This window comes from Cotesia glomerata, linkage group LG8 (genome assembly GCF_020080835.1).
Source record: "Cotesia glomerata isolate CgM1 linkage group LG8, MPM_Cglom_v2.3, whole genome shotgun sequence".
NCBI classification, from domain to species: domain Eukaryota; kingdom Metazoa; phylum Arthropoda; class Insecta; order Hymenoptera; family Braconidae; genus Cotesia; species Cotesia glomerata.
Window position 1 is genome coordinate 7,086,332 of NC_058165.1, and position 27,403 is coordinate 7,113,734.

The 27,403-nt window shown below is 32.7% G+C and overlaps 1 long non-coding RNA gene across 5 annotated transcripts in view; it reads right to left on the reverse strand.

Annotated features, from left to right (window-relative positions):
* Positions 1-12,548, reverse strand: part of LOC123270232 — a 36,021-nt gene extending 23,473 nt beyond the window's left edge. The window contains exons 1-4 of one of the 5 annotated variants that reach the window (XR_006510540.1): positions 10,052-10,103; positions 9,768-9,805; positions 8,874-9,028; positions 8,548-8,795 (exon numbers count right to left, since the gene is read on the reverse strand). This is a non-coding gene — a long non-coding RNA (uncharacterized LOC123270232). Of the gene's footprint in view, positions 1-8,547; positions 8,796-8,873; positions 9,029-9,763; positions 9,806-10,051; positions 10,124-11,167; positions 11,186-12,398 lie in introns of those variants that run through there. The other 4 variants (XR_006510539.1, XR_006510538.1, XR_006510541.1 and 1 more) reach the window with 4 other exon arrangements.
* Positions 12,549-27,403: the final 14,855 nt, after the last annotated feature.

Genomic DNA, 27,403 nt, shown 5'->3' on the forward strand with positions numbered 1-27,403 from the left:
TTAGACTTTAAAAATTGAAATGCAATAATGATGCACACCACGTACGTTCTAAAATTTTTTTTTAATTTTAAATTTTACAATAAGATTTAATTCCGAAAATCATAAACAATCATATCGGTTATTTTAGATTTTTATTTTGTATTTTGTATCTGTAAAGAAAAAATTTTTTTCCTAATAGTCTTGCATGAACGTGGACTTGGCGCGATTTTTTACAGTGAAACTGTTTTGTTCGATTTTAGTATTTTTTGTAATTATAATGAAAATTTACAATTGGTACCAACTTAAATCTCGCGTTGGCAGCATTTTTTACTGCAAACTATCCCCTTGAAGCTATAGCTTATGTAGATATAATTCCAGTGCATCCTGGCGGCCGTAAATGTAAGCTGTGAATTACTTTTTTTAACTGTAGTTGCGTATCTATAGGAGGATTACTACACATTTTTATTTTATCTAGTCTGTGGCGCTGACCTTTCTCCATCAAAAAAAAGTCTGGATCGAAATTTCTGAGCGAGCTATAGTATGTGATGATAAAATTTAATAATTTAAAGTAAATAAATTGTTATAAGTGAATATAATTAATTAATACGGTGAAATAAATTATGAATCACTGTTATGATAAACGAATTGGGTAAAAAAAAGTACCGTAGAATTAAATAAAATTTCGCAACCTCAAAAAACCGTTCTGCTTACAGTAAACATAGTCGGTAGTCTGGCGCTCCGTTTACAACGGATTTGAACGGAACTTGGCGCCAGATTCTACCGAATCTGTGGATGATTTCTTAAATACAAAGAAATCTTCTTAAATACTAAGAAATCCTTTTATCATTGTAAGAAAATCGAAGATTTTCAAAAATCGGGAAGTTATTGTTTTCACCCCGTTTTGCAAAAATCGAGTTTTCATCAGATCTCGACGTTTGAAGGTCACAGGAAGCTTCCCTGACTATCCCCGCGAGGTTGTCACGGTGTCTGTATGTGTGTGTGTGTGTGTGTGTGTGTGTGTGTGTGTGTGTGTGTGTGTGTGTGTGTGAAAGTATGTGAACCGCTTATAACTTTTGAACGGCTCATTCGATTTTATCGCGGTTGGTGCCATTTGAAAGAGCTTGGCCAAACTTAGATTTTGAGTATAATTTGGACCGATTCAGATCAGTAGATTTTGAGAAATCTTAAGAAAACTAAGAAAAAAAATTTTTTCAAATGTGGTTTTTTTTGATAACTTTTAAACGGCTCTACCGATCGATTCCAAAAACTAATCAGCTCTAGACAATAAAAAACCACGTTGATCGCTACCAACCTGGTCAACATCGGTTGATTCGTTCGAGAGATATCGTGAACGAAAGAAAACCGAAAAAAGTGTTTTTTCGGAATTACTCCGGAATTTTTGGTTCGATCAATTCAAACCGGAAAATTTTTTATGAAGCTAATAAAACTGCGTTGAATGCTGCCAACCGCGTGAAAATTGGTTGATCCATTCAAAAGTTATTGCGGTTGGAAAATTCCCAAAATAGTGTTCTATGAAACTTCTATCAGACTTTTGAGCTCGAAGAACTCAAATGCATAGAAATACTATCTCTTTGAGCTCAGCGAGCTCAAAATATCACATAAATCATATTTTGAGCTCAAAAATCTCAAAAACGTCATAAGTACAATTTTAAGCGCCCAGGTATGGAGCGGGAAGTTGCAGGGATGGCCTTTAGGGTGAACCGTTTTACTAATTTTTTTTTTTAGTGTAGTTTTTCAAAAATCCAACCTGAAGTTTTATAATTAAGATAAGAAAGAAAATTCCATCTTCGGTGTATTTATATGTGATGAAATGAATTTTTTTCGGGTTAAATTTAGTCAGTGAAAAAGTTTTGATTTGAATTTGTGTCTTTTAAATATTAAATATGATTTTTCTAGATACTTAATTTATTATGATAACTTTTCCGATTATAGTTCTGCGATAAATAAAATTTTTTTTATTATTTATTTTATTTTGTTCATGTCAATGACAGTACATGTCAAATATTAATCCATATAATTAAAAGAATGAGGAAAAATTCGTCTCCAGTGAATTTATACAAAAAAATTTTTTTATTGTTTTTGATAGGAAAGTTAAAAATTATTTCTATAAAATAAGTGCAACGCTATTTAACCATGTAACAGTAGATGGGGCTTTTAGCTATGAAAAGATTGGCGAAACGAGCAAAGCGGGTGCGCTGACGTATGAGTTAAATTTTGTCTTTGATGTATTTATGTAATAAAATGGGTTTTTTAGTTAAATTTAGTATCATTAGATAGATCTTGACCTGAATTAGAAGCTTTTAAAAATTTCATTACTTTTCTACGATAGTTAATTTATTATAATAATTTTTCGAGTTGTTATGAATAGATGAAAATTTTAAGCTAAATAAAATGTTCTTATTTTCATGTCAATTTTATTACGGACAAATATTTATTATAAAAAGAGTTTCTATACTTAAATTTAGTACCATTAGAATGGTCATAGTCTGAGTTTATCTCTTTTCTCGGTTTTATATTTTTTTTTGGCGATAGTCAATTTATTATCTAAATAATTAAGAGAATAAAAAAATTTTTGACGCACAGAAAAAAAAAATTACTTGAATCAAGTAAATAATTTTGAAGAACTTCCTTTTCTTGATTTGAATAGAAAAATTCTTCAACTAAGAAATTCTTCTAGGTTTAGTGGTTTAAGTAAATTTTACTTGATTCAAGAATTTTTTATCTTTATTCAAGACAACGAAACTCCTCAAAATTATTTTCTTGGTTCAAGAATTTTTCTCTTGAATCAAGTACATTTTTTTTTTTTAGTTTTGAATAATTTGTTGGTTCTATAAGATTGATTCTGTAACATTTACCCATTAAATGATTGATGATTGATCCTGTTATAGCAATAATATTTTCAAAGTTTCCTTCAAAAGTTTCCTAAATATGTACATTGTGATTAAAAATTTGCATACCATCAAACATGTAATTTAAACATCAATATTAAATTCCCAATTTTCGAAAATTTATCTACTATTATAATTACTCTACCAATCAGCAATTTAATACATTGATTATTGAAAATCAAATAAGCCCTTTTGAATTTTCCAAACACTTTTTTTCTATTTTAGATCTGAAGAATTCATCAAGAATTAAAAAAATCATAATTCCTAAAAAAAAATAGATAATTGTAACTTTACAGTAGAACTATAAGTTTATCGCAATAGAACATAACAACAGTTGGCTTTAAGATGAGAAACTTGACCTCATGATTCTGTTACATTTCCCGTTGAGTTTACGCTAAACATCTGTCGTTTTATTTTGCTCAAGTGATAGTACCAGATGTATAAATCCATCGAATAAAACGGCTAAAAACAATTGCTTAAAATAAAAATATTTTTCTCTAAACGGCCCTCCATCAAGCTATATACGACCTGTTAATTAAATGATGGATCGACACTTTGATTGCTCTTAAGATTATAGTATACATTTCCATAAGGGTCTTAGTACTTTAAATTATATATTAAAAAAAAAAAATGAACATAAATATGAACCACTTTATCTGATTACATTCAATCAATCATCGGAACGTCATTCAGAATATTTTTTTCCGGCATATTAAAACCTGGAATAGAGAATGAGTTGTGATCAGATAAATTTTCAATGAACGGGTATTGAACAAGACTGAAGACAATTTATAAATCAAGATATCTCATCGTCAAAAATAACCCTAATTAGTTTGAATGATTGTCATGGTGATAGGTTACCAGAAAAAAAAATTTTTTTTATATTTATTGACCTACGTTATTATAAAACGCGATTAAAGTTGCGGATAAAAAGGGACGTTTAAAAAAAGCGCTATTCGGCCAAGCCCGATATGAATAGGTAGATTTATTAAATGAATATAGAATAATTAATAGTAAGTGACAAAATACGTCTATTAACAATTTTTCAAATTTTCAAAGATATTGAAGAAATTTAAACAAAAGTTAAAAAGTACACGAATTATAGCTCAAATTAATGATGATTGAATAAATTTGACGATTAATTTAATAGATTTTAGTTATCTCATACAGCTAACAAATTGTAAGACGATAAAAGCTAAAAAAAATGTTTATTGATGAATTTTTCAAGTCACGAAATAAATTAATAAAATCATCAAAAGTAGACAAAAAATAGCTGAAATTAATGATAGTTAAGTAAACGTTGGGATAAAGTCAAAATATTTAAACTATCTTTGATGGGAAAAATATTATTTCAATAGAATTGACAAAATTAAAAATTTTTCAAAAATGAAAAAAATTTTCAAACACCCACAAATAGGATTTGTAACAGATGAAAGTCATTTGATGATAAAAGCTAAAAATTAATTTATTCTTGACGTTCTTTTAATTTTCCCAACTACAAAATAAATTGAAAAAAGTATCAAAAGTCGACGAATAATAGCTTAAATTGAAGATACTCATGTGAACTTTAGAATAAATTTGATACATAATGAAGTAAATTCAGGTTCTGTAGATCATCTGATTTTCATGTTGATTTATTATTCATTTAATTGAATTAAATGAATAATAAATCAACATAAAAATGATATAATCTATAGAACTTGAATTTACTTCATTATTTAATAAATTAGATCTGACATATAACAATAAATTTAATAGATTTCAGCAAACTTACAGCTTAAAAATTTTTTCAAATTTTCAAAATCACGGAATTAATTAAAAAAATCATCAAAACTAGACGAATAATAGCTTAAATTGAAGATAATTAAATGAAGTTTGAGATAAATTTAATAGATTTTATCTATATTTTACACCTGGAAAATTATTTCTATAAAATATACGAAATTCAAAATTTTTTAAAAATAAAAAAAATTTTCGAACACCCACATCTCGTAAACTAACCGGCCGATTTTGCTCATCTTTAAACTTGATCTTAGTATTGATCCACAGAATGAGCCCACAAAATTTCATAAAGATTGAGAACTTCAATTCTACCGATATGACGCATTATACATACATAAATACATTAATGAACTTTTGAGCCAATGCTATTTTTCGGCATAATTTGACAAAATAAAACATATTATAACAAAATTTCCTTCAAATTCCGAAATAACAGTGGCTTCAACAGCTTGATTAATAAATAAATCTGCCTAAAAAAAAAAAAAAAAAATAATTGAATTTTACTTTTGGAAAAAAAAACCAAAAACTAAATGAATTCATCTGTAGAATAATTACCCTCCATTAAAAAATAATTCAGAATTTAATTATTAAACAATCGGTTTAGGTCGAGACTAAAAATAAAGAAAAAAAGTATAATGACGTAAAAAGCGGCAGAACAAGTAAAGCTATTTTCTTAAACACGTCTTAAATTCCAGCTAATAATTGAGCATCAGTTGAACGGTTGGGCGGGGAAACTGGAATTATGCAAATCTACGAACATGAAACACACACTCAGTGGATCAGGATCGTGTCCCGAGGGCGCGACGCGCGTCCAAGACCGAGAATCAAGTATAAACTCACTATAAAACAGTCTCTGTTATGTTATGTATAGTATACCTGGACCTGAGAGCTCGAGTACTGACCAAGATCCGATCCGAGACCCGTCCAAGACCGAAGACCGAGTAAAGCGTGATCACGAACACGGAAAAATATTAAAACCAAAAAATATTAAATATACTATTGTATTGTTTTTTAGTTGACGTTTAACTTTAAGTTAAAACTTTTAATATTTTCCTTTGTTTTAGATTTTTAAAAACCGACCCAGAGAGTTACTCAACCTTTTCACCTTTCCGTTTTATTTTTATCCGATTTTTTTCTACGTCATCGCGGATATATTTATACTTTTCTTACTTGCATTGCTGTTGTTATTATCGAATTAAATATCATAATTAATTACACTGTTTACCTGAACTGTAAAATACCAATTATAATTACTATTCATATTCATATTTACTTTTTTATCGAGAGTTAATAAACACCTTATAGAAGATATTTCAATAATTATTCATTTTTTTGCTAGTAGAAAATAATTTTTTTTTATAATTAGTATTAATTATACAGATAGAAGAATTGATTGACTGTTAATAGATTTATTTGGCAACAATTTGTTCAATTATTAAATGTAAATTAATTTTTTTCAACTATAAATAAATATATTTTTTTGTTTTTAAGAAAAATACATTGATTGATGGTTAACATATAGTTATTAAGAGTTAATTAATTTTTTTAATCACTGTGTTTTGTTGAGAATATGTAAAGATCATTCATAAACAAATACTGCCATAAGTTTCATAATAAAGACACGATACACTAATTACTTTCATCGTTAAAAAAATTCTGTTACTTATTGCAACAATTTTTTTATTATTAATTTTATTTTTTTATAAAAAAATAATTAATGGTTTTGATCTAATAGAATTATCTGTTGAAGTTATGGAGTTATAAAAAGTGTCAAAATTTAATTTTTATACTTTTTATTCAAGAGTCTACACAATGTTCATTAACAATTAACAAATATTCATCAGCAATAATTAATGCTTACTGAGTATTACATAGAAAAAAAAATTTCTTGACTGGAGAACAAAATTCTTACGTCAAGAAAATTTGTCGAGTGCCTGAAGGAAGACCGAAGTTGTGTTGGCCGAAGTAAAAATTTTTCTTAAAATTCTATTCTTGATGGAAGTTATTTTTTCTTAATTCAAATTATCATAAATACTTGATACAATAAATTTTTATATTTGATCAAGATTTTTAGATACTTTAGGAAAGCAGCGCCACCTACTTCGGCTGAGAAAAAAATTTTCTCACCTTGAGAAAATTTTTCTCTTGAATATTTGATACCCATTTTATATTATTTTAACATGCAGTTATACATATTGAATAAAATAAAATGATTCAATATTATTTGATCTCCCCATTTGACATGTCAAACAATAAAAATATTAATGAAAATTTACTTCTATCTTTATATTTAATTTTTTGGAGCAAGAAAGAAATTTTCTCAAGACAAGAAACTTTACTTCTATCAAGAACTAAATTTTTTGGAGCAAAAGGCTGAATTTTCTCATAACAAGATTTTCTTGAGTTAAATAAATTTTCTTGGATCAAGATACGTATTGCTTAAAGCAAGAGAATTAATTTTATTGGAAGAAGTGAAATTTCTTGTGTCCAAAAAACAATTTTTTTTTCGCTCAAGAAAATAAATAGGAAGAAAAATATTTTCTTGGCTCAAGTAAACTTTTTTTCTGTGTAACAAATTCTTCTATCAGAACATTCAAAATAAAAGACTTTGTCTGGAATTATAACCGTAGATATCTAAAAAATTTTTAATGAACTTAAATCTCCAAATTTAAGAATTCCAACTATAAGAACAGTAGCCACCTAGCGGAGATTTCTGAAGTAATTTTTTGATTCAATTAATTTTACTTTTTATTTTATATTATTAATGCAAACTATGTCATATAGCCGAGAAACAACCCGTTCTACACTGATAAAAAAAATGACTTGACTCAAGAGCCAAACTCTTGAACCAAGAATACCATTTTGAAGAAAATGATTTTCTTGAGTCAAGATAATAAATTCTTGTGTCAAGAAATTATTCTTGTTCTAAGAAAATTTTCTTGTTTCAAGAATTTATTCTCTTGACTCAAGAAAACAATTTTCTTTAAAATGGTATTCTTGGTTCAAGATTTTGGCTCTTGAGTCAAGATAATTTTTTTATCAGTGTACACTTCATCGTCCGCTGTCTTTTCTTCGCAAATAATACTTCGACTTCATTGAACGTATCTTAAGAGGAAATAGTCCTCCAAATCTGGTAGTAACTTTTGCATTTCTTAAGACAATTTTTAAAAAAGCCCTAAACCTGTATTTTGGTGAATTCTAATTGTTTTTTTTTTTCTTATTTTTGTTTGCTTGTGTACTAACTATTTTTGAAGAGTTATATTACTTATTCTTCTAATGTTCTATTTTGTGCAATTATGTATATAAATATTGTATCTTATTTAGTGCATTAAATAAATTATCAAGTTTATTTTTCAACACACTGATGAAAGAATTAATTAACTGTTAATAAATCTTATTTAATAAATAATTTATTAATTTTCAATAAATATTTATTAACAAGTGATAAAATTTACTGCATATAAACAAATCAGTATACTAAAAATTTAAAGAAAAAATGAAAAAAAATAAATAAATTGAGCTAACAACCTAACACTCTCGACTACCCACAGCAAAATTCCTGGCGACTAACCTTACAAGCAGAAACAAAACCCAATAAAAGGTTAATAAAAATAAAAAGGTAAAAAATGTAATAAGCAATGTAGACATTATTATACCAGGCATGATCGTGATTGAGCATACACGATAGCGTTATCGCGTTTTCATTGGAGAGTGCGTTAGTTACCTCGGCGTCCAGAGCCCAATGATATAAAACTCTAACAGCACATGGTGCAGAGGTCACTGATAAAAGACCGCGATAATAATGTAACACTATACCTACACCTATAAACATTAAATATACAGATATATAAATACCAACGTCTAAATAAATACATACCGAGTCAAAACTCAATCCTCTACTCTATATAGAGGATAGGATAGAGGCAGGTGAACTTAAATGTAATCCAAGGAAGATAAGACTCTCTATCTTATCTTTTTTAGTACCACCTCAATATCACCAGCTATTCCAGCCTAACCCGCTCTGTATGCTGGTATCTCTGCACACATGTCTCCTGTTTATGTGTGTGCTGTCTGCTGCATAACAACCTCCGGACGACATGTATACATTTATATGTAGTTACTGTACTGCAGGACAACCAACAATTTTTATGTTACTAAAAATTACTATTACTATTACGATTACTATTACCTCTAACTTCTTACCTGGACTCCAAGCTCTGGCATTCATTCCACTATCATTTAATTTAGCATAAGCTCAGGCTTCAATGCTCCTTAGCTGATTATTTATCTTCGCTCCTGTCGATATTTTTTAGTCATCACACTCTAGTTTTATTTTATTAAATTTGATCCGATGCAAGCTGTTGATTAAAATTTATCCGATTATCATTTGTATTCACGTTCTTAGTTATTTTTTAATATTTTGTTTTGTATACGATGATTTTTTTTTTTTTAAATTATTTTTACAATATTGAAATTATTTAACATCTGATTTTTTTTTTTTTTATAACTTATTGAAAGAAAATTTAATGACACTAAAATTAGCGGAAATTTCACGAAATTGTTAATTTAATTAACAAATAAATTATTTATAAAAAATCAATTTCAAAAAATTATACTGATAGTTTTTCATAATTTATACATATAGAAATTTTCTCTAGTTTTTTAAATGCTAGAATTTATTTTTTATACAATTTTAAAAAATAATCAATTGTCCCTCAAAAATCATGAAAATTTTAAATAATATTAAAGTTAGCCGACGTTTTTGTTTTTCTTTCATTCATTAAATTAGAAGTAAAAAATATTTCTTTAAATTACATTCGTAGTTTATTATGTTTTTTACAAATGAATTATTTCTTTTTTTCATTTTTTTTAATAAAAAAAATGCTAAAAATTTTTAGATGTCGGATAACTGAATTTTCATAAATTTAATAAAATGTTTATTTTAGAAATTTTTTTAATGTTTTCACGCTAATAATTTATTGATTTATGTAGAAAAAAAAAAATCTTTAAATGTCTTTTGATAAAATTCCAAAAAAATGTCAACTGTTGATTCTTACGTAAAAAAATAATTTAATAATAAAAAAAATCTTCACCTACGATTTTCATGATCAGAGCTTGCGGTAGATTTTTTTCATCTAAAACAAAAAAATACATATTTGTTAGTATTATTAGCGACATAATAATTTAAAGTGGGTGTTGGAGATGTGTCACTTGATTTCTATATTTATCTGGCGTAAGCGGATCCACGTGCGTGAGCTGGATTTTAGTCGTCACGGGAAATAAAAAAAAAAAACACTATCTCCAGTTTTAAACATTCTTGACATTAGTTTCTAATTATTAGTTACTAATTATTAATATTAACAATAAAATATTAAAATTACCGAGATAATTATTGACAGTGGTGATGAGAGAGAGGTAGTAGCTGAAAAACAAAACACAACACAAAACACTTAGGGGGGTAAAAAAAAATTTCGATTTTTTCAAAATTCTACACTAGAATACCCCCTTAACTGGAAACCAGAACACGAGATTAGGAACGCTACTTTTTGACAGACACAAACGCGAACTTATTACACTGTTACATAAATAAATATTCGGGACGAATTTAATTAATTACTGACTCTAACCACTAATTAGCAAACGGGAGATGACACGACCGAAATTTGATAGCAACTGACCGCAGGGAACTATTAACTAAGCCAAAAGCGCGGCAACGGCGTAATCACGTCTGGCGGGTGTAAAGTGATTCATGAAATGCGTATTTACAATAAAGCGAGCTAGACTGCGCAAGATCATAGGTCAGATTTAAAATACGGGAACCAATGGCATTTTAATCGGGAATTTCTTTCAACCAATTAAATTTTTTGTCGCTGGTGTACTTAGATAGAAACTATTTTTTTTGGACTTCAAAATTGTTCGACATTTATGACTTGGAATTACAATTTTTTTTTTTTTTTAATTACATATCAATAAGAATATTTTTGGAGAACAAAAAACATCAAATAGTGAAAATTAAAAAAAAAAAAACCTATATTTATAATAATGTTTGTAACAGACGTCCAAAGATTTTTTTTCGATTTTTCAATGATTGTTCAATTGCAAGAAAAAAACATGCTTTAGATTGTTCATAATTGTTTTTTGTGCAATTTCTTAAAAATAAAATTTAAAAATAATAACGAATTAACTACAACTAACTGTTTATCATCACAGTCATGATTTTTAAAGTGTTTAAGATTTTTTTTATTTTATTAATTAATTATTAATTATTGACATGAAAATTAATTGAGCACATTTATTAAATAATTTTAAGATTTTTTTTCAACAAATTAATTATGGCAAAAAAAAATTGACATGTAAAAATTTTAAAAAATTAAAAATGCAATTTTTAAAAAATAATTTTTTAAAACAAATTTGTTTGTTAAAAAAAATTAAAAAATGGTCAAGTGACTGCTAACTTTGTTGTCATATTATTGACAACAATAAATTAATTAAACTACCTAGATAATTATTGACAGTTGTCAAAAAAAAAAAAAAAAAAGACGGCTGCTAAAAAAACAAAACTCTTGCAACAAACTAGCGCACTGAAAATTAGAACTTTCGAGATTTGCGATGATACTTTTTAATCGTTACGAACACAAACTTCAATTTTTACATTTATGGTAAGAAATTTTATTAATAATTTACTTCGACTGATAATTATTATTAGTAATTAGTGAACTGGAATTAACACGATTAAAATTTGACAGGAACTGACTGGAGAATACGATCAACTATAGCCTATTAATAAGCTCAAAGTGCGGCAACGACTTCATCACGACACGACTGAACGGTTGTGTAGCAGTTCATGAATTGCGTACTTACAATTGAGCGACTGCGCAAGGTTATAGGTCAGATTTTAAACGCGGGAACCAATAGAGTTTGAATTTGGAGATTTTTTTCGAAAAATTTAGTTTTTTGTCACCGATGCGCTTTTATAAAAACTACTTTCTGAGATACCGAAAAGATATTTGATATTTACTACTTTTACGACGTTTTTTTTTTTTTTTAATTTATTAAGTTGTGAGGTATACAAATATTTTTGAGAAACTATAGCTCAAAATATCAAAATTAAAAAGATACAATTATATTGAAGACAATTTTTACGGTATTTAGAATTTTGTATTGAATAAATTTAATATTTCTTCTAAAACAATCGATTTAGTAGTTACGGTAGTTACGGACAATGTCTCGGATAGCTTAACTGGTAGAGCCTTTGGCGCGTAACCAAATGATCCGGGTTCGAGTCCCGGTCTGGGCTGTCTGAATTATTTTTTCGGTTACCGAAAAATTCCTACTGAGTAAGGTCCCTCCTCTCCCCTTTATCCTTTATTTCCCCAGTTCCCAAATTTGTCTTTAATGACAAATTTAGCTATAAATTATGGCTAAATTTTAATTTTTTTAAAAATAAAAATTACAAAAATACAATTATATTAAGAGCAATTTAAATTAATTTTTAATTAATTACTTTTTTCTAAAATAATTAATCAAATGTTTCAATTTTTAATAAAGATACATTTATAATAAAAATTTATAAATTAAAATTGTGTATAATATAAATTTTAAAGTATTTTCATTCAAGAAATTTATTATTTCTTCTGAAACAATTAATAAAATATTTTTATATTCAAATAATAATTATTTAACAATTATAAATAATGATAAAATGAAAATAGCGACTAAATTTATTACCTTTAAATGGTTATAACTTACAACAAAATAATTGTTGACATAAAAATATCGTCAGTAATTGTTTAAAAAATAAAATTAAACACTCGTATCACACGATCCGTGACCAATGGCTGTCGTTAAACATTACGTATTGCACATGCAGTACAATCGACAAATCGTTATCTCTTAAACAGCATACGTCCAAGTGTCCTACCGTGATTGAAATTGAGCCTTAAGCGGTGAGTGTAAAGTAAATTATGTATGGTATTTTTATTTAAATGAAATCTAAATACACTTAGTACACTCAAGCGTACTACCGACCGCGTACTGATATCTATAATACGCTTCTATCCAATCCATGGTGTTTTTTTTTCTACATCATACATTTATACTTCCACAGCTATCCAGGCGTCTAGATAAAAGAGATTGTTACAATGGTAGTTGGTACGATATGATTGAATCTATAATATTATGTACCAGTTGTCTAGGTTGTTCCAAGTCGTCCGTAACGGGCATGAAATCGAACCTGGAAGTCATTTTTATATTTTTAAAATTTCTCCCGAGTCTATACATATATATACCAGCACGGGTAAAATAGTACGCATGGCTGACCATAGATATGCCACCGTCACTAATGTCATTTTAAATGTCCTTATACGCGCCTTTAGTCCTGTCGTAAATAAATACATTTTTTATTTTTATCCACTAAACTACATTCTTAAATTTACCTAGTAACTGATGCAGAATTGAGAAAAACAATTATTTTTCCATTTTTATTAAGGTTACACAATGATTAAAGACGTTCATGCGCTACGATAGAGTCAAATAAGTAATTACTTTTTACAAAATTTATTGCAGTCTTGAGAAAAATTTTACAATGATTTATAAATATTTTTTATTTATCCTCAGTCATTGTTAGGCATTTATTATACAATATTAGTAAATATATATTTTTGACCATATAATTAGCTGCATGTCAACGTATACTTTTTGATAAATTCAACAGTTAATCTATACTAACAACCTGCAGTCATTATGCGACTGCCGAGATTTACGGATTATGAATAAGAAAACTTTGGCTTAATGATTTTTGGATATACATAGTTTGAGTACTTTTTAAATAAATTTTGAAAATAATAGTGCTGTCACAGGATTAATAAATTACAAATAATTTAATGGACAAATGGGACGGAATAAATTTATAGAACCAACAAACTATTAAAAAATCCTCCAAAAAATTAACATAAAAAATTGACTATTACTGAAAAATATAGAAAAACCGTGAAAAGACATAAATTCTTGTCAAGACTTTTCCGATGTTACCAAGTTTAACTATAAAAATTACTTTGAAAATAATAATTTGCTCGTCACAAAATTTCCCTTACTCTTTCAATTATTTAAATCATAAATTACTATCACTGAAAAAATATCAAACCCAATTTACGATAAAGATATACCCGTTACAAAGTTTCTCTTAGTCTCTTGATTATATAAATTTATTTTTAATATATAACCATATTGACATGTCCAAAGCAAAATAAATAAACCAACAAATGACGTTTATCGTAAAATTCGAATTTAGTGATTACTACTTCGAAAATTTATCATAGTAAATTAACTAATATTTCTGAAAAGCACATGAAACATTGAAAAGACACTAATTCAGATCAAGACCTTCCCAATGATACTAAATTTAATTTGAAAAACTCATTTTTTCACATAAATACAACGGAGATAAAATTTTCGTTATTGTCTCTGTTTTCCGTTCGCTGAAAAATGAAACAAAATAATTTTAATTATATCAAATAAAATAATTAACATTTAATTCAAAAGTTTGTCAACACTAAATTTTCTAATGCAATTATATAAACTGCTCGATTCAAAAAATAATTAAAATCATTATTTATTATAAAATCTATTTTAATAATATAAATATTATAATTTCAAATTTCAAATAATACCGATTTATCATAAGACACAGTTTTACTAGCTGCGCATTTGGCCCCTTAAATTAAAATAATTAAAATAATAAACTAAACAAAATGAAATCTAAATTAATAACAAAAGGGCGCGCGCCACCAGGATTTTTAATCACGGTTCCTGGAACCGGTACCAGAGCTGAGAGTTTATCTTACAGGGAGAGAGAGTGGAGGAAGGTGATCTGAAATAAATAAATTCTTAATTAACAATATCCGGAATTTATTGATAACAACAATTTTATTTTGAGTCTTCAGTAACTTTTTGAAATAATCGACAAAGGGTTTTAAATTTTTGAGAAAAGATAATTACATATAAAACTTATCGAAGCTCAAAATTATAAATTTTTATCTATTATCGTGTCTCACGCATGAACGTCTCTAATTTGTGTGAAAAGCGTATTATTTTATTTAATAAAATAGTAAGAAGTAATAATATACCTTTCAACAATTACCAAATTTAAAATTATAAATACCGTGTCATATTTATAAGTACCCCTGGAATAAATAGTTTCATAATCCAGGAGGAATTCGGTCAGGCCAATTTTAGAATCAGAGGTGTCAAAATAACCTGGAATAAAATAAAAATTTGAATAATTTAATTTAATTACCGGTTGAAAGTCAAAAAAATGAGAGATTTTATTAATTAAAATAAACACAAGTTAACACACTGGTTACTTACACTTTTCTCGATAAAAAACTTTGAAGAATTATCGACACGTGTTGGTAGTTGGTATCAAGTGTTTGTATGTATGAGTATAAATACATAAGGTTGAACAAAAAAATATGTTATAAAACCGGGAAAGCAACTTGTCGGCGCTCTGCTAAAATACACTGCTCGCATAAATATCAATCAGGATCTCGAGATTTATCATTAATCGAACACATTGTCGAATATTTAAAATCGCGTGCCCGCATAACGGAAGTCTAAATTAGCAGCCGTTAAGGCTCGATCTAAATTACCGGTTAACACCGTTTTAACCGTATCGTGTGCGCGTAACATACAAATACTCCACCCTCAGTGTAGTATCTTCTCGCTTATTCACGTGCGGTGTTAAACCGCACACATAACACATAACAACGCAACTTTATTTTTGCTCGGAAACGCAACTCGAGTTTTATATGCGCTCCATTACCTTTTCAATTCACCCATGCTTTATATTTCAATTCAATCATTAGTAAAAAAAATGCAATAATTAAATAATAAAAAGTTTCGATCAATATGCTGATAGAAATATTTTTGAAGGTCGTACAAAGCCTTCTTATATTTTACGTATAGTTGATTTTCCTATGCAAAGTCGTATATTACAGAAAGAGAGACAACGATAACCTTTGAATGTTTTTTTATTAATTTTTCAGTTTTTGTAAAATAAAATAAAAACTGTAAATTCTCATAAGACTTAATGTTTAACTCTAAAACTTTAAAAGCTCAATATTTTTTTAGTGGTTATCTTTAAGCTTTTAAAAAATTTAGTGGACTTATTATTTTACTAAAATGTACTGATATATCAAATTTCATCAAATTCTGAATAGATTTACCAAATCCCTAACCGAGGGTACTAGCTTAGTATTTAATATGATTTATTAACTGTTAAAAAATGTTTTAATAAATATTTATTAAAGTAGTTGTCATGGTTAAGGCATACCGTCAGAAAATTCTAAATTTTTGTATACTTATTAAGGACATAATAATCAATTACCCTAAAAATTTGAAGTCGATTGACCATCTATAACCCGAGATGAATTCAATTAAAAATTGAATATTTAACATTGCATACGCTCTGCAGTTCTGTACTAATTTCTTAGTTATAAAAAAAAACTAACTGTCAGAATCTTTAAAAAAACTGACAGTCTTTTAATGCATTTGTCGTGAGTTTAAAAAAAAATTAAAAAAAATTTCTTATCGTCTAATTATTTATAAATAACGGATTAAAGTTCAAAAATTTATGAAAAAGTATACGCATAAAAATGATTTTGTTGAAATAACAAAAGACGGGATAACTGAAAAATATGTTCTGGTAACAAATGAGTGTAGTTATAGTAACAAATCCATTAGTCGCATTAACAAAATGTTTCAAGTTGTACTAACAAACCAGTCTGTTAACTCGCCAAATCAATTTGTTGTCCTAACGAAATTATTTTATTGCAATAACAAAACTAATATGTTGCTGAAATATTTTCCAAGTCAGATATAGCTGATTATAGTATATTTTTAAATTATGGATTCTTATAAAATTTACTGTAACAAATTTATTGGTTATTTTAATAGAATAATTTTGCATATTTCAACAAAAAAATCTGTTATACCAACTAAATTATACTCGCGTCTCGTTCTCGATGATTAATTATTTGTAGTACTGTTTACTATATATTTAACTACACAACTTTAAGAGATTCAAAAAGAACGCCATTACGCGGGCTTGGGTACAGCGCCGCGCCTGCGCTCTCATCACCTCATTATTGTTTTGTGTATTTAACAACATACATCAAGAGAATTTTATTTACTAAAAAATAAATTATAAAATTGAAAAACCATACAACATTATTATGACAAAGTCAAAAAGAGGACTCGCTCACGCTCACGATCAAGTGAGCGTTCAAAAGGATAAAATGGAGAAAAATTCAAACGAATGCAGAAACAGTTAGATAACCTAACTGACGTTTTCAAAAGAATTTCTTGAAACACAAAAAACTAAAATTATTAATGAAACGTCGACTCCTGAAGGTAGGTAAACTCCTTCAAAATATATAAATCTATATATATATATATATATATATATAAAAAGATGAATTTTCCACACGAAGATTCATCTGGGTAGTTCTATACGAACTATACCCAGTTCCATACGAACATTATAAAATAAACTGTTGTGTAAAATACTCCACACGAGTTGTTACATAATTATAATTGGTAATGAATATAAAGACCAATTAAAGAAATGATGCATATATCTCCACACGAGATAGTGTACAGTGTACAACAATGTACTAAAAACTCTTTCTCATTTCTCAACAGATGCCGAGCATCTTCCCGAAAAGGAAAATACAGATGCTAACATTGACCCAAGGGTTGGGACATTATCAAAAATGGTAACCCTGAGGTGCTGGGCATACAGGATGACCAGGGTGAGAAGGCTTCTGTAGACGCCGAACACCAACACCTAGATGTTGAACTGCTTGAAATCTTGGGAGAAAAATTACCTGACTCTCAAGAGAAAATCATAATTAATGAAAATATCATCAAGTGGTGGAAGGACTGGATGTCAAAGGGAGTGACTGAGGACGTTAAAAAGATATCTTGAAAAGATATCCAAAAACCCTGATTTTGTAACTGATGCTCCCAAAGTTAACCTGGAAATCCAAAGACACATGTCTGACATTGCAAAGAAACGTGATCAGCATTTTGCTGAAACGCAAGACTGTGTGGGAAAAGCACTGCTATCATTAGGCTCGGCTTTTCCCCTAGTCACTGAAAACCCAGAAGGAGATATCGACCAAACAAAATTGTTAAAAGTATATCTGGGACTCAGGAAAGCTACTTTCTGACGTATTCTTTCAGCAATCAACAGCCAGGAAGTCCTTTATAACACCAATCCTTGATAAAGATATAAAAATGACACTGGATGCGAGTACGTCAGATGAATGGCTCTACGGGGAAAAATTATCTGACCATGTGAAAGAGGCAAAATCCATCATAAAAGCAGCAGCTTCACTGAAACAACCAGATAAACCAGCTGCTAAAAAATCACAGGCTAGAAACTCATATCAGGGAAACTTCAGGGGCCCACTTGCGAATTATCGACAGGTGGGCAGCTTCAATCAGAGAAGAACATTCACCAATGTCAGATACAGACCCAAGAACTCAGCATCGCGTCCACCAGCGAGGTCACCGAGGGAAAAGACTTCAACAACGAGCAAGAAGTAAAGGTAAAGCACATTGCGGGTAGGCTCAGGCATTTTATTGAAAGTTGGAAAGAAATAACAAAAATCCCTTCATCATTGATTGTATTAGCGGTTATAAGATCCCGTTTCAGGAATGTCCTAACCAAGAAAGAGAACCTCCAGAACCAACCTGGTCTGCAGATGAACAAGCTGAAATGGATAGAGAAATTACAAAATTACTTGCCAAAGGAGCAATTGAGGAATGCTCGAATTCCCCAGGCCAGTTTGTTTCTACATACTTGGTTAAAAACCTGACGGATCAAATCGCTTTATAATCAACCTTAAAAATTTAAATTACTGGATTGATCCAATTCACTTTAAAATGGAAGACTTGCGATCAGCAAAAACCTAGTTTCAGATAATATCTTTATGTGTACAGTAGACTTGGAAGACGCATATTTGCTGGTCCCAGTTTGTAAAGAAAGTCGAAAATATTTACGCTTTTAGATTTAACGGAAAGATATACCAGTTTACATGCTTACCATTTGGACTCTGCACTAGTCCTTACATATTCACTAAGCTTATGAAACCAGTTATAAATAAACTGAGACTCCTTGGTTATGTTTCAGTAATATACCTAGACGATATTCTCTGTATTGGTAGGACATACGAATCATGTACAGAAAACGTAATGCAAACTATTAAGCTATTAGAAAAGTTAGGGTTCGTAATTAATAAATTAAAAAAGCTCTTTAATTCCTAGCAATAGATGTAAATACCTTGGATTTATTTTAAACTCTAACCAACACTCGATAGAGCTTACCGACAAAAGAAAAGATCAAGCTACCAGTTTGTTAAAAAATATTTCGGTAAATAAGAAGTATAAAATTCGGAAAATAGCTCAGGTTATCGGTGTTTTAATATCATGCTGTCCAGGTGTTACGTATAGTAGAATTTACTGTAAAAGGCTTGAAAGATATAAGTGGTTAGCATTGCTTGTCAATAATGATAACTTTGAAGCATATATGGAGGTAAACAAAGCGATGTGGGAAGATCTACTGTGGTGGAAGAAAAACGTGTTGATAGGTATTAATCCAATTAGATTACAAAAATATAAAGCTATCGTAACCTCTGACGCGTCTAGAACAGGCTGGGGTGCTGAAAAAGACGGATCAGTAACTCATGGGCTTTGGGACCTGGCAGATCAGAAAAATCACATCAACTACCTAGAGCTTTTAGCGGCATTCTTTGCCTTGAGATGCTTTGTAACTAGCGAACATGATTGCGAAATATTGATTCGCATCGACAATACGACCGCTATAGCTTGTATAAACAAGGGTGGTAGCATAAAATATCCAAGACTTAGTGAGCTGGCAAGGGAAATATGGCAGTGGTGCGAGGCAAGAAAGATCTGGCTAGTTGCAGCTTATATTCCGTCAAAACAAAATATACATGCTGACAGGGCCTCTAGAATAACTAACATGGATACGGAATGGGAACTATCCAACAAAGCTTACGAAAAATAGTTAGATCTTTTGGTACTCCTACTATTGACCTGTTCGCTTCCAGAGTTAATACAAAATGTGAGAAATTTTGCTCACGATACCAAGACCCAGATGCAGAGTTCATAGATTCACTGACAATCCCATGGACAAATGAGAAATTTTACGCTTTCCCCGCCCTTTGCGATGATTCTTCCTGTATTGCGAAAAAATAATTAATGATGAAGCGTCAGGTATCATGGTTGTACCCCTATGGCTGCCCAACCATGGTACCCGTTATTTTCTTCCTTACTTTGTAAAACACCAATAATATTTAAACCTTCACCATCTTTACTTTTTGTCTCCTTGCAGGAAACTGACCCATCCTCTGGCCCGGAAAATTTCGTTAGTGGCAGGCATCTTATCCGGCAGGCCTTCCTCTATAAAGGCGCAACAGATGAGTCAGTAGACATCGTTTTAGACTCATTAACACCAGCTACGCTGAAGCAGTACGAAAGTTGCCTAAAAGGATGGTGGTACTTTGCCATTAAAAAGAATATAAATATCTTCGAGCCTGCTACTACAGATATAATTGATTTTCTGACTCAAAAATTTAAAAACGGAGCAAAAATACGGAACACTGAACTCCATTCGGGCTGCAGTGTCACTCATAACAAAAAATGATATCTCGAAAGATCCGTTACTATGCAGATTTTTGCGAGGATGTTTCAAAAGAAGGCCTACAAGACCTAAGTACTCAGAAACATGGGACACGGAGCAGGTGCTATCTTACATCAGAAATATTCCAGATATTAAAAAACTTAAACTAAAAGAGCTCACAGAAATTCTCGCAACGTTGATGATTCTTATCACCGCACATAGGTTACAGACGTTAGCAGTAATAGATATTAATAACATTGTAAAATCCAAGCTTGAGGTAAAATCAAAATTCCGGACCTCATAAAAACCTCCAAGCCTGGAAAAGAACAGCCTGTGCTCTGTATCCCATTCTGCAAACACAAGGAGATCTGCGTTGCAACTATCCTTTTGTACTATCTAGACAAAACCAGGGATATGAGGTCCTCAACAAATAACCTTTTTATAACAACTATGAGACCACATGGCCCAGCTAGTGCCCAAACAATAGGACACTGGGTAAAAGCACTACTAGCGAAAGCAGGTGTTGACGCGAACATGTTCACCGCATATAGCGCAAAACACGCTGCTGTATCCAAAGCCTTCAAGAATGGTGTTAGCCTAGACACCATCAGAAGGACTGCAGGATGGTCTTCCTCATCATCAACCTTTGCACGATTTTATAATCGCCCGGTAAAGGATTCGGAGGACACCTTTGCCAACTCAGTACTGAACAATGACAACAAGAATCTCTGAGTTGTTAAGGATTCTAACTCTATCTTCTTTTTTCTTTTTGTTACTTAAAATAAGTGAAAAATAAATGTGTGGGATTAATAAAGGTGTGATATTTCTGCCTCTGAACCTCTACAAATAATTAATCATCGAGAACGAGACGCGAGTATAATTCACAGATCAAACGAGCCCGGCGAAGCCGGGCGAAGTTCGATCAGAATTATACGAAGCGTCTCGTTCGAAGATGATTCTATTCCCCTTTTATTAAACCCAATTAAAACCCTCAGAAATCATCTTCAAATAGTCGAAATAACACCAAAAAAAAAAAAAAAAAACATAGACGATAAAGAAATTAGATCTCTAAAAATATGAGGTGATGAGAGCGCAGGCGCGGCGCTGTACCCAAGCCCGCGTAATGGCGTTCTTTTGAATCTCTTAAAGTTGTGTAGTTAAATATATAGTAAACAGTACTACAAATAATTAATCATCTTCGAACGAGACGCTTCGTATAATTTCTGATCGAACTTCGCCCGGCTTCGCCGGGCTCGTTTGATCTGTGAATTATTTTGTCGAATCTACTTAAAGATTTTGTTATAGTAACCAAATTGTTTTGTTGTTATAACATATGAATAACTTGCTATAACCTAAATTTTGTTATTTTAACATATCATTTGTTATCCCTATGGTAACAAATTCATTTGTTACTAGAACATATCCTAGGTTATTTTAACAAAATTTTTTTCTGCGTGTATATGTACGGAGTCGGACAGGAACAATTGTATGGGTCGCGTCTCTACGGGTAGATTCTTGCGTAAAAATTATGGATTATTTAGCTACAAGCTTACATACTTTCGCGGCGCATATAATCTCTAATGTTTTGACAATATTGTATCATGACAACTACCTTAACAATTGATAAATCATTTATCAGATAAAATTTATTAACTGTTAATGAATGTAATTAAGAATTTAAGATAAATTAGATAAAAATGTTAGTTAAAAAAATTTCGCTAGATGGCTACAGTTCTCGAACTTAGAATTCTAAAAGTTAGGTATTTAAGTTTACTAAAAAATTTTCAGAAGTCTAGGATTCGAATCCCAGACAGTTATTTTTTCATATAATTTTATCGAAGGATTTGTTAATATTTAATGAGCTTTCTTAACTGCTAATAAATAATTTCTCAACATTGGAGCGCCATCTAGGCTACTGTGGTGAGCACATCGTGTGTACGAGACCTCCGTATTTTTTTTAGTGAAATTAGCAGTTTAGCGAAGGCGATAAATTACGTGATTAGGTCAAACTGAGCAAGCTGTCCAAGAGGTTCAAAGTGAGTAATATATCTCCCTATTTAATAGCGATTCCTCTTCGTGGGAAGCTAGTGAATATGCAGACAGAAACCGGCAAAAAGCCAGGGGACGTCAGCCATGTTTTGGGTCCCGCTAGTGGCGACGCCAGGGGAGCAAATATGGAAACTGGCAACCCAGGCGCCAATTGCGAAGTGAATGAGACGGCGGAGGCAGTGTTCGAAGAGGCGAGATCCGAGGGGGATCACAGCGGTACTGTCAGTGAACCTGAGATGACAGGTGAACAAGTAAACAAACAGAAAAAAAGAGGCAGAGGTAGGCCACTGGGCAGCAAAAATAAGATGGCTAAGCAGCAGGTTAAAAAAGACGTAAAGGAGAACAACATGCTAAACTACCTAGTGCCACAATCCAAGACGTCCAGTGTTCCAGAATGCAGTAAAGAGTTCAGAAATTCTGTCCCCAACTGTGGGAGAACAAGAAGTAAAAGTTTTTCAGATCTGAAGTCTACGGATGCAGGTGTGACTCGCATCAACTTCCCGAAAGAGCAAGAAAAACTGGTGTTTCAGACCAAGAGCAAGATAATGAGATCACCTAGCAGGTTAACAGCTCCCCCAGCTATCCCGGCAAGCCAGCAAGCACAAGAGATGGTTCGGCTTGACGACACAGTCAACTCGGGGGTGGGGGAACCAGTGATCTCGGAGAACAGCCAAGGGGTGCCCAATGCAGCCCTGGGCAGAACGCCGAACAGAGAGGAAACCATTCAAGATCCTGCACAGAAGATCTCCGAGACTCCAGAGGTCCCAGCAAACAGAAAATATGAATATGAAGAGGAAGAAGGATTTGATCAGTTTGTTGAAATTTGCTCATGTAAATGCTGTCGTACGTCGGAAGTCAGATTCAGGGAAATAGAGGTTAAATTTACGGTCCAGTTGGAGATGCTAAAGCATGAGATCCTAGAGGCACTTAATGCAAGAAAAGAAAACAGGACGAATTCCCAAGGAGATTTAGTGGTTCCACAGAAACAGAGTTTGCTCAGTGAAGTCACACAAAGCAGCGAGATTTCCCCACCGGAACCCTGGGAGGATGCGGACGAGCATTTTGAGGCAGAAGTTTTAAACGAAGGTTTAGTGGTCAGGAACAACAGAACGAGAAAGAAGTCAATAAAAAAGGTCCCGAGTAAGTCTGGATCCTCTCCCTCTGTGAGGTCCAGCCCTACGCAGGAAACAGTTGCCAGCCAATCAGTGCATGGGATGATTCCGAGTGCAGGTGGGGTGCAGAGAAGCCAAGGGATACCCCAAGTAGTAGCAGCAGCGAATCGGTGAAGTCAGAAGTCACAGAGTAGAAGTTATTTTGGCACTCATCGGAAGCTAACCACGATCACGAAACCAGACGGAATCAGCTGGGGCGAGTGGAGAGTGGAGAGCGATAAAAGAGCTGACAGAAGGAACAACGTGATAAGAGGGGAGCTCGTAAAAAATTTGAAACACAAGGAGGAGTTTGAATTACTCCTAAAGTTTCAGCTAGGTTTCGACATCGACATAGAAGAAGTAATAGAAATGGGAGAATGTCATGTGTTAAAGTTGAGCTCACTCGACAAAAAAATAAAAATGATGGCGGAGAAAGGGAAGCTGAGAGGCATGGATCTGTGGTTGGACGATGATTTGACAAGGAGAGAAGGAGAAATCATCCAATGGCTTGAAAGAGAGATTAAAGCCAACAGAACGCAGGGTACACTGGCAAGAAGAAGCTATTTAAGAGCCGAAGTGGCAGGAAGCTGGTGGAAGTGGGATGAGATACAAGGCTGTATGAGACCCTGGAAGGATATTTTTCAAGAAAACGAGAGCAGAAGACTTGATAGAGAGAGAAGGGGAGCAGCCCAAAACACTGGGCAGCAATTTCGGAGTAGAAAATCCAGGTGGGACTAGGGAGGGTAATTTCATAAAAATTACTCTCTGGAACGTGGCAGGCCTTAGCAAGGCGGAGGAATGGGAAGAGTTTTTGTTGGAGAGTCAGATGGTGATGCTGCAGGAAACTTGGATCACCAAAGAAAATGAAGAAGATGCAAGAAAAAGATTAAGTGACAACTTCATATGGTTCTTCAAGTGTGCACACAAAGACAAAATGGCTAGGAGAGGTAGAGCTAGTGGAGGACAAGCACTGGGCATAAGTAAAGATATAGCTGATAGATGGAAGGTATCTGAGTGGCAGTTTGGCTTCCGAGCCAAATTGAGAAAAGGTAAAGTGAAGCTTACGATTATAACAATGTAGGAGTTAAAACTATCGAGAATAATTTCAGAGAGGTTGTAGAGGCAGGTGGACCAAGTGAAGAAAATATTTACATTCTAGGTGACATGAACGCAAGAACGGGCGAGGAAGCAGGTCCAGTTACTGACCTGCTGGAGAATGATATTGCCGCTACCAGAAAATCCCAGGACAAAATGTTGAATAGTGAAGGCAGAAAGCTTTTGAAGATTTGGGAGGAGCTGGGTATCAGTGTGCTGAATGGCAGGGCTAAAGGAGACCTGGAAGGTGCCATCACATTTGTTAGAGGAGGTGAGACAGATAGCAGTAGTGTTGGACCTGGTAATGAGAACGGGAGTACCTGCTGGCTTAGAAGTGAAAAATTGGAAATAATCCCAAGAGCAGAGTCCAATCACCTGCCTGTAATGCTGACTCTAGGCAAAACGGGCAGAGGAGACAACAGGAGCCTAGGAAGTGATGATCTCTTCCCAGCCAAAGTAAGCAAGGGTGAGCAGAGTGCGGATATTCATAGTTTCAGGGTTAGATGGAACCAAGAGAAGGCGGATGAGTATATGGAACTATGGTCTAAGGAATGGAACGAGCAGTCCAAGAACCCAACCTCGGACAAATGGAGCGAGTTGATAGAGGTTACAAAGACGACAGCAAGAATGTGTGAAATGGAGAAGAGAGTCAAGAAGAGAAAACAAAATCGACCGAGGCTCTGGTTTAACAAAGAGTGTGGGGAGAAAAGAAAAAAGATGTTCAAAGCTCTGAAAAATCACCTGAAAGAGATCAGTGAAGAGAGTAAAAAGTCACTGGTTGGAGCCAGGAAAGCCTATAGAGAAACCTGCAGGAAAAGCAAAGAAGAGTGGCTAGAGGAGAAGAGGAAGAGAATTAGCAGAAGTTACAAAGTAACAGAAGTGCCATATCAAAGCAAATTTTAAGGGAGTTGGGAAAGAACGGATAGGGGAAAGGGAGGGACCTACTCAGTGGGAATTTTTCCGTAATTGAAAAAAATAATCAGACAGCCCAGACTGGGAATCGAACCCAGATCTCTCGGTTACGCGCCAAGGGCTCTACCAGTTAAGCTATCCGAGACAAGTACTGACTACTTTATTCAGTCACGTATAATATATATGGCCCAATGGTGGGAGGCAGTGAATGCCTTCAGAGGTAAAAAAAGAAGCAGAGCAACGTGCAGGGAAATAACCGATTCCCAGTGGACTGCACACTTTAAAGGGACTATGGGAGGGGTTGATATTGAAGCCCCAAATCCGTGCCAGAGTGTAGGAGGAGTAGAAGCGGAGGCAGCAACAGAAGATGGAAGCCGAGAGACAAGCTGTGATAAAGACATTGCAGGCAAGGAGCGGATCGAGCAAGAGATTGAAGATGCAGAAGACATAATGGAAGCGAGAATAAAGTTTGATGAACTAAACTTGACCCTTAGAAGAATGAAGAACAAAAAAGCTCCAGGAGAAGACAGCATGGTGGCGGAATTTGACAAAGAGCTCCCAGATGAGGGTAAGTGGGAACTACTCGAAGCCCTTAATGAGATTTGGTGTGATGGCAGGTTACCAAAAGGATGGGAAACAGTACACATAGCGCCCATCTACAAGGCAGGGGATATGGGAGACCCCAAAAATTACAGACCAATCTCGCTGCTTAATGCGGGATATAAAATCCTATCAAAAATCGTCACGGTGAGACTAGAAAGCTGGAGCGAGGAAAATGGCGTTTTAAATGAGAGCCAGGCAGGATTTAGAAGGAAGAGGGGAGTAAGAGACCAGGTCTTTGTAGTAAATGCTGTCATTAACAACTGGATGAAAGAAAAAAAAGGCAACAAGGCATTTATCTGCTTCGTTGACTTCCAGACAACATTCAACAGCGTAGATAGAAAACTTCTCTCCCAAAAAGCCTTGGAAGCAGGAATCAGGGGCAGGATGCTGAGATTCATCATGGCAGTGTACAGAAGGACGGTGAATGAAATTACAGTAAGTGGCGAGAGTAAAGTGAGTTTTGATACATCGCAAGGTGTGCGACAGGGATGCCCTCTTAGTCCCCTGCTCTTCAACATCTTTTAAGATGACATTGACGCAGAATTTAATAGACGAAATGCAGGAGGAATAGCGATGGGAAGTATTAAAGTATTTTTAGGCAAATATGCAGATGATATAGCTACGTTAGCCCCAGATAAAAATAGTATGAAAGAAATGCTCTGCACCCTGGAGAAATATGCCACGAAAAACAAGTTGAAAGTTAATACAAAAAAAAACAAAAGTGCTGGTAGTAGGTAGCAAAGGCAGCCGGACGAGAAGGGAGAGAGGATGGTGGTATGGAGGCGAGCCCTTGGAGGAAGTTAAAGAATTTAAGTATCTTGGTTGCTGGATCTCCAGTAGAAATAGCTGGAAAAAACACATCAGAGAAATGGCAGGGAAGGCCAGGGTAGCAATAAATGCGACCTGGGGCCTGATTCAAAGAACAGCTAGAAGCACATTCAGAGACAGGATGTACTTATATAACTCTCTAGTCAGAGCGGGCGCACTGTTTGGAGTGGAGCTTTGGGGTTGGGAGGACAATAAGGAAATGGAGGCAGTGTACAGACGTTATTGCAAGGCGGCCTTAAGCTTGGCGAAGAACACGCCTGAATATATCTGGAGGACAGAAAGTGGTGCTGAAAGCTGGAAAGTTGCATGCCGAAGAAGAGCGAGCAAATACATCATGGACATCCTGGGAATGGAAGATGCAAGGTGGCCGAAAGTTTGCCTGAGAGAGA